This window comes from Crocuta crocuta, unplaced genomic scaffold (assembly GCF_008692635.1).
Source record: "Crocuta crocuta isolate KB4526 unplaced genomic scaffold, BGI_CrCroc_1.0 scaffold247, whole genome shotgun sequence".
Lineage (NCBI taxonomy): Eukaryota > Metazoa > Chordata > Mammalia > Carnivora > Hyaenidae > Crocuta > Crocuta crocuta.
The window spans coordinates 231578-241040 of NW_027531910.1; positions in this window are offsets into that span (position 1 = coordinate 231578).

The window sequence follows — 9463 nt, forward strand, 5'->3', positions numbered from 1 at the left end:
TCTTATTTTAACACCAGAGAGGAAATCCTTTTTGTCAGTTTGGTATATATTCTTCTTTCTGTCTGTTTATGCATCTATATGTGTACATGTACAAGTGTACACACACATACACATACATGTACTATACATACATATATACACATCCACAACAGTGGGACTACATTGTATGTCATTCTGCAAGTTGATTTTTTTATTCAGTGTATGATGAATAATCTCTGGTGTCACTATTATAGATTAATTTAATGTTTGTGATTATTATTTTATAATCCACTTCCACTTATCTTTTTTTTAATGTTTTTTTTTTTTATTTATTTCTAGGAGAGAGAGAGAGACAGCGTGAGCAGGGAAGGGTCAGAGAGAGAGGGAGTCACAGACTGAAACAGGCTCCAGGCTCTGAGCTGGCAGTCAGCACAGAGCCCGACGCGGGGCTCGAACCCACGAACCGCGAGATCATGACCTAAGCGAGTCGGACGCTTAACCGACTAAGCCACCCAGGCGCCCCTACTTCCACTTATCTTATTTAATTCTCAAAACCACCCTGTGGTGTGGACACCATAAGAAAAGAAAATTACAGCCTTGACTGGCTTTGGCATCAGGGTTAATGTTAGCCTCGTAAAATGAGTTTGGAAGTGTTCCCTTCTCTTCAGTTTTTGGGAAGAGTTTGAGAAGCATTTGTGTTAATTCTCTAAATGTTTGATAGAATTTACCAGTGAAGTCATAGTCTGGGCCAAAAAGTCCTGGGCTTTTATTTGTTGGGAGATTTTTTGATTACTGATTCAGTTTCATTGCTCATTATTGGTCTGTTCAGATTTTCTGTTAATTTATGATTCAGTCTTTACAAGCTTTATGTTTCTAAAGAATTTATCCTTTTCTTCTAGGTTATCTTATTTTTTGGCATGTAATTGTTCAGTTTACTCATCCTTAAAATGGGGATTTTAATAGTAATAATCTCAGAGTTGTGAAATTTTAAAAAGCTAATTTATATTCAAAAAGCTTAAGACATTCTTTGACATACTTCCTAACAAAACTCAGGAAAAAATAATTTATTCCTTTTAGGAACACTACAGATGTGGGGCACCTGGATAGCTCAGTTGGTTAAACATCTGACTCTTGATTTTGGCTCAGGCATGATCTAATGGTTTGTGAGTTCAAGCCCCTTGTCAGGCTCTGTGCTGACAGTGCAGAGCCTGCCTGAGATTCTCTCTTTCCCCCACTCCTCTCTGGCCGCCCCCCCCCACTCATTCTTTCTTTCTCTCTCAAAATAAATAAATCAACATTAAAAAAAAAAGAACACCACAGATAAAGTTTGAAGAGAAGATCTATGTGGCAAGAATAGGACCTGTGGTAATCTGAGCCACTTGCTCATATTACCTAGCTGTGCCCTTGGGACCATCCAGGAGGTCTGATTTCATATATACTGCTTCTGCTTAAGGTTGAAATATTCTTTGTGCACATAATTTTATGGCTTCAGAAGGTCAGACCACACCAAGTCCAAGTCCATGTGGAGACCTCTTGTTGCATAGCTTTGTGCTGAAATCCTAAAGGTCTGTGTTGTGATTCACCTGTGAGAGGCCTGTCAGATGCCATACAGAATCCCTGTCTGGCAAAGAGACTTAAAACATCAGTGAATCTGGGGCACCTGGGGGTCTCAGTTGGTTAAGCATCTGACCTTGATTTTTTCTCAGGTCATGATCTCACCGTTTGTGAGATCGAGCCTGTGTTGGGCTCCACACTGAGCATGGAGTCTGAATGGGATTCTCTCTCTCCCTCTAACTCTGCCCCTTCCCCGTTCATGCTCACTCACTCTCTCTCTCTCTCTTTCAAAAATAAGTAAATGAAATCTTAAAACAATAATACCATCAGTGAACCTGGTCATATGGCCCCAGCAGCAGAACAGCTGCCATGGCAGCCTCTCTACCTGTTGCTGAGCTTTCGCTTTATTAAATATCCTACTCACACCTGGCAGATTTCAAGCTGCTTGATAAATGGGTCAGAATAACATACCCACAAGATTCAGAAAAGCCTATTAAGGGGTGGGATGGACTTTTAGCGATAGGAGGAGCCAGCTATCACCTTCGAAGAGAGATTTGGACCTACTACAGAACTCCTAGAAAATGTACAAAGATGGGAGGCCTTTGAAGTTTTGCAGGAATCTTTCCCCACCCTCTAGACATATGTATCTTACCAAGGTAGGTAAGAGTAGGTACTTACAGAATAGGTACTATTTATTGTTGACTCAGCATTAGTGAAAAGCGTGACATTCTGTGAAATGCAAAGTCAGTTGAGGTCTCTCTGAGCTAATTTTGACAGTGTGCTGGAGAGTTGATGGAGCCCTGGGGTAGGACAGGAGGGTGCCACCTAGAGGCAAACAGCTCAGGTGTTCTTTGCTAACACAGATAAAGAAAAAAAACAAACAATTTGCCAGATCAATAGCTGTGTGCCAGATGCCAGGGACTGTATTGATTTACTCCAGCAATGAAGTCACATCTGGTACAGCATCTTCTGTCTACAAAATCCATCTGTTTTCTATAAGGCCAAATAAGCAAGTCGAATGTGGATGTGATAGGAACGATCACCTTCATCCTTCAAGTCCTGGATGGTGATCCTAAGTTTTGTATTTTCTACAGGAATGAAGTGTTTTTGTTTGACTATTTTCATAGGTAGAGGTAGTTCTAGGAGTTTGCACTTGGCCTTTTTTTTTTTTTAACCATCATAGCCCTTACATGTCAAAGAACCAGTGAGGGAATCTTCCCATTACTGAGTATGTCTGTTCCAACTCCTTGTTTCAGAAAATAATAGGTATGAGTTCTGGGATAAGCGGGAGTTGGAACTGAGCTCACACCCATTAATCACATGATTTCCGTAAACCTCTACTCTGAATGATGTAACACTGTACCATTTTGGGTCTCCAGGAATGAGTGCTAGTTCAGAGCCATGGTCACCAATCCTACAAAATCCTGATTATTTCTCCTTCCTCAGTGTACAGTCACTCTGGTAATTGGCTGCAGGTTTTTTGAGGAAGACTGGGAGGAAATTTTATTGTACAGATTTGGCTGTGTAGCAAGGTCCTTGCTCAGGGGGACCTCGCTTGTTTTTACTGAAGGGACTCTAGGTCTAGGTACTGGCCTAAGCTTGGGAATTGATTGAGGGGCTGCTGATTTCTTTCTGTAAAAAAAATTATTTATTTATGGTGGTGGGGATGGGGAGGAGGCGGAGCAGAGATGAGAGGGAGAGGAAAACAGAATCCCAGGTAGGCTCTGTGCTGACAGCTGGGCTCAAACTGACAAACTGTGACATCATGATCTGAGTTGAAATCAAGAGTCTTGACAGTTAACCACCTGAGCCATCCAGGCACCCAGAGGGGCTGTTGCTTTCTATTTTAAAGCCTTGATTCATATGCATATCAAGTGGGACTTGATAAGCTTCTAATTGTTTCTCTCTTAGAGACCATGATCAGATACTGATGATCCTGCAGGTCAGGGTATTTGCTTTTCTTCTGCTGACATTATGGTAACCATGCTTACCTCCTCTCTGGTTAAGTATGCTCACCTAGGCCCTGCTACTCTGGGATACTGCCATCCCCATTCAACTCAGGAACCCCATTTCTTGGAAAGCAGCATTACCCATTGTCACTTTTGGTCTGCAGAGAATAGCTTCTGTGGATTCAAGAATGCTAATAGTTCTCTCAATCAATGTATCTCTTAAAGCCTTGGTGGAGGCAGGTTCTCTAGATCCTACCAGGTGACACAGTTAGAGGTGGGTGAACAGGTGTTATATGATAAATCCAGTCCAGCATTCCTATCTGCCCAAGTCTTTGGATAGCTCTATACCAAAGATGTTAAGAGATCTCAATTTCATTTTTTCTAAGTGACTTTTGGGACCAGCCTTCAGTTACTCAGTTCAACAAACTATTAGAGCCATTATCAGTCAGCTGAGCTAACACAAAGAATCTTAGAATCTCTGTTTATTGTGACCATATCAATAAATTTGATCTGATCTAATATATTCCTTCTTACCGACTCATTACCTTCAGAATCCTTTTCCGTACATATTCCCTGGTTTCTCTTTCACTGGAAAAGTGTTGCATTTCTTTTTCTTTTTAATGTTTGTTTTGAGAGAGAGAGTGAGCGCATGTGTGAGCAGGAGAGAGGCAGAGAAAGGGAGAGAGAAAATCCCAAGCAGGCTCTGTGCTGTCACTGGGGAGTCTGATGTAGGCTCATTCTCACCAACTGTGAGATCATGAGCTGAACGATCAAGAGTGTTATGCTTAACTGACTGAGCCTTGCATTTCTTTTTTATGTAAGTGGTACTTCTTCCTGGGTCACACTTTGTGCTTCACCCTCTGGATTCTGCTTGGACTTTAGTCTGGTTGTAGGTATAGAAGCAATAGAGGTGGTGGGGCAAGGGCCATCGGAAGAACAAAAAAGTCCCTTGCAAAGAACTACTTAAGGTGAGGCCCTTCCTTAGTGAGTCTTCAGGTGATGAGAGACTAACCTCATTATTTAAGGGGAGGAAAGGCCATTTCTGTTGGCCAGGAAGACTGCAGAACAAGTTCCTCAGCTTCATCAAAATCCTCATGTATCCCCACCTCAGTATTCAGGCCTGATTCCCTCCCAGTCAGTGCTCTGATTTTAACAGAAGAGACTAAGATTGAGAATACAGTTTGTGTTGTGATAGAGCCACCCACAGAACTGAACTTTGGTTTAGTTTTTAGAACTCTCATCTCTGGGGCTGTATGTAGCAGATAGAAGTTACTTTCACAGTAGTTAATGAAGCTTTTGGTTCTTCATCCAGTCCGTGTGTCTGAAATTTAAAGTGTTTCATTTTACTTGCCCCCCACCCTCATCTTCCAGAATTGCAAATTCTGGGACCCACCGGAGATGATAGTATTAGTGTCTCAGGGTGAGGTTCAGCAGTCTGTATTTTAACAGGTGTTCCAGGTGATTCTTATGAACCCTTATCTTTGAGAACCGCCTGAACACCTTCAGAATTCTCTGAGAAAGTTATTTTCATGGGAGAATTCTAAGCCAAGACAATTAAAGGACAGAATAATGACTTATTCAGACATATAGGGACTAAAAATTTACTTCCCTTGTTTTTAAAATTTTATTTATTTTAATTTGGGAGTGGGGGGAGGGAAGCAAAGAGGGTCAGAGAGAGAGAGAGGGAGAGAAACTTAAGCAGGATTCATGCTCAGCATGGAGCCTGATGCAGGGCTCCGTCCCACAACCCTGGGATCATGACCTGAGCTGAGGTCAAGAGCCAGACGCCTAATTAGCTGAGCCACCCAGGTGCTCCAGAATTTGTCTTCCTTGTGTTCTTCTTTGAAAGCAGTTGGACAAGCACTTCCTGGGAAAGAAGGAAATAAATAAAGGAAGCAGTGAAGTAGAAGACAAAGGGCCTGGGAAATGTGGAAGCCAAGAGCCAAAAGCAGAAAGGAGGGTTTCCAGGATGGTAGTAAAAGGGTGTGTCTGCCTTTTGTGTAGCAGATCTGGAAAGTAACCACTCCAGGGAGGGATAGGAGGACAAAAGGTATGACTTGAATATAAAAACGTAATTGATAAATTTGCCCTTTCAAAATAAAATACTTGTAGATAAAAAATTTATCAGGTGGAGCAGGTGAAAAAATTATTGATAGTTCTAAAAATTGAAAATAAGAAATAAGTTAATTATTAATTCCAGGAAATCCAAAATTTATATATGAAAATATCTTATTGGCTTACTGACAGATATACTATTTATATAAATACATTCATGTTTACATTAATGTCTATTGTAATTCAAATTTGCAAACAAGATTTTGGTAATATGAAGGGAGGAGATATAAGTTGGAGGTGCTGTGATATCTAAATTCTAATCTATTCTAATAGAAAGTCAAGATTTAATATATAATATTGATAAATCAAAAAGCAATTTCTTCATATTATTTAGATACATAAAGAATAAGTACTTGAAAAACCTTTGAAATAATTAAAAATGGGTTGTTGAAGGGTGGTACAGGGTTCAACTGTCACTGAAAAATCATTTGATTATTTTAAAAATTACGTGCATATGTCACATAAATATTAAAATGAGTAAAGAAGAAATTCCCTGATCTCACAAAACATAGTACAAATGAACATAATTTTCCAAATATGTATTGGGCTATTATGCAAAGCATAAAGTCAGAGGGAACTATGAGATTAATAAAATCAGTCTGTGCCTTCTAGGAGGATATACTCTTTGCAGAGAATAAAACAAATATCACAGTAATAGCAGGTAAGACCAGAGAATACTACAACCTCCACTGCCCATTCTAGGTACTGACACCCCAGTAATTGTGACATTCTGTCAAAGTCCCAATATAAAACACTTTACTCATATAGTTAACCTAGTTATTCTAATGTTGTTTTTGTAGATCCCTTAACAGGAAGGAAAGAATCATTAAATCCAGTTACTTTTGCCCTATGTGAGTTTTACATGTGGATATATGTGTAGGGTGTATACATACATACATATATGCGCATATTCACACAAAATTTAAGATATTCTTAGTTGGAAAATATAATAAGAGTTTCCCCCATGGCTAATAAAGACTGGATTAAACACCAGGACTGTTATGCAGATATTATCAAAAGAAGCTAATTTTCTAGTTCTCATGGTGCCACTGTCCCATTTCCTTTGGAAATGCAAATTTCATTTTTTTTTTTTTTTTTGGAAATGCAAATTTTAACTGTAAAACTTTTATTTAGGGGCACGTGGGTGGCTCAGTTGGTTAAGCATCCGACTTTAGCTCAGGTCATCACTGTTCATGAGGTTGAGCCCGGTGTCGGGCTCTGTGCTGACAGCTCAGAACCTGGAGCCTGCTTCAGATTCTGTGTCTCCCTCTTTTTCTCTGCCCCTTCCCCACTCATGATCTGTCTCTGCCTCTCAAAAGTGAATAAATGTAAATTTTTTTAACTTTTATTTAGGTTTATATGAAATTCCAAAGAAACTTCGGGTCACAATAGTATTTGATGAGAAGTCCTAAGAGGAAAGAATCTTTTAACATTGTTACTATGAGCATTTCAAAGCTGCTGCTTTGCTTATTATACTTCTCAGTAAGAAGAGGAAAAAGGCCAGAGAATATTTATATTCTGGTGAGCCAGGAGTGCAATGAATAAAGAACACTGTATAGATACCAGGGCAAAGGCATTATTAAGTCCATCCATGCTGTGTTCCTTGATATTATAAATTCTAGTTCTTTTCCTTAATGTTTTACTATAAAACTGTCTTTAATTCCTTTGTAGATTCCTTATGTATTAGAGAAATTGACCATTTATATTTAATAGGCATCAAAAAACTTATGAGAAGCTCTCTGTGCATGAGTTGGCCTGATAGTGGGCGGACTTCACCTTTACAAGGTGTTTGGTCACCAACATAGCATTTTTCTTGGGGTATCATCAAATGTTAGAATCTAGAGGGCTTTTTTTTCTTCCTCTAAGGCTTTTTAATTATTGGAATAGATGAACCTTTTAGTTCTGCATGGGTAGCATATGCCAGGCTGCTGGCGCTTTGGAAACAGGGTGAAGAAGAAAGTGAGGTGCTCATGTGGAATGTGCAGCGATTCTGAGTTTTCAGCCCTGCACTGGTACTCTTAAGTTTACGCCTGTCAGATTCAGTTGTGCTACAGACTCGTGCTGCTGGAATGAGAGTGTGCTTTCCTATGGTTGCTCGCAGGAGGGAAGACCTGAGCACGGAGTGGGGTTCTAGTGGCTCTGAGATAGGTTTTCAGTCAGTTTAACAGTTTTCAGTGCCGCCTGCTTTCTGTGGTACCTGGAACCTTCTAATCCAGAGTTGTGTCAGCTTCTTCTAAGCTTATTTCCCTGGAAGTATTGAGGATAAAGAGTTCCCTGTTCTGTTCAGTCAGCTACCATGTTGCCATCTGCTTTTTGTCTTCAGACACTTAAAAAAAAATCCCTTATCGATTAGTGTATTTTTCCTTCATACTTTTTGTCCTTTGGAATATACATTTTGTTTAAAAAATCTTTTACTGTCATTTCAAGTCTAATTTTGAGATGCAGGGTCTATGGTTAGTCTGCAATTAAAAGGATTTTTTTAAATGTTTGTTATGTCTTGAGAGAGAGAGAGAGAGAGAGACTGAGCATGAGTGGGGGAGGGGCAGAGAGTGAGGGAGACACAGAATCTGAAGCAGGCCCCAGGCTCCGAGCTTTCAGCACAGAGCCCAACGTGAGGCTCGAACTCGCCAACCATGAGATTATCACCTGAGCTTAATTCGGATACTTAACCAACTGAGCCACCCAGGTGCCCCATCAGTCTGTACTGTTTAACCGGAAGTGCAGGAACCAGTTGTTAATTGCTGTCTCTCTAGTGCCTGGAACATGCAAGGTACTTAAGTAAATATTTGATGAATGAATAATTGAATTAAATAAAGTTCGAAGTTTTTATAGTAATGGGAGGCTTTGATGGCAGAAAAGTATTATGATTATATGTGTTTATATAACAACCTGAAAAGCATCTTCTAAATTGTAGTTCTGCTTTGGTTCCATTCCATTTTTCATTTTTGTTCCTTGACATGGTCACGGAAACCAAGTGTTTTAAAGAGTGTCCATTAACAAAATGAAAAGGCAATCTACTGAATAGGAGAAAATGTTTACAGATAAAATATCAGATAAGGAGTTAATATCCAAAATTTATAAAGAATTCCTATAATTCAATAGCAAAAAAACAAACAATCCTAATAAAAATTGAGTAGAAGATCTGAATAGACATTTCCCAAAGAAGACATACAGATGGCCAACAGATAAATGAAAAGATGCTCATCTTCAGTAATCATCAGGGAAATGCAAACCAAAACCAGTCAGACATCATCTCACACCTATTAGAATGGCTATTATCAAAAAAATAAGAAATAAGTATTGGTAAGGATGTGAGGAAAAAAAGGAATCATCATGCACTGTTGGTGGAAATCTAAATTGGTGCAGCTGCTATAGACAGTATGGAAATTTCTCAAAAAATTAAAAACAGAACTACCATATCTTCAGCAATTCCACCCTGGAGTATTTATCTGAAGAAGACAAAAACACTAACTCAGGAGTTAAAGATATATGCACCCCCATGTTCATTGGAGCATTATTTACAATAACCAAGTTATGGAAACCACTTAAGTGTCCATTGATGGATGAATAGATAAAGAAATAGTATATATACACAATGGAATATTATTCATTTTTATCATTCATAAAAGGAATGAAATCTTGTCATTTACAACAATATGATAGACCTCAAGGGCACTATGCTATGTGAAACAAGTCAAAGACAGATACTGTATGACCTTTTAAATGAAAACTAAAACAAGCAAAATAACAGGAAAAACTCCAATAACCAAGCTTGTGGATACAAGAGAACAACAGACTGATGGTTGCCAGTGGTGGGGGCTGGATGTGGGTGAAGTTAGTGAAGGGGGTCAAAAGTTACAAACTTC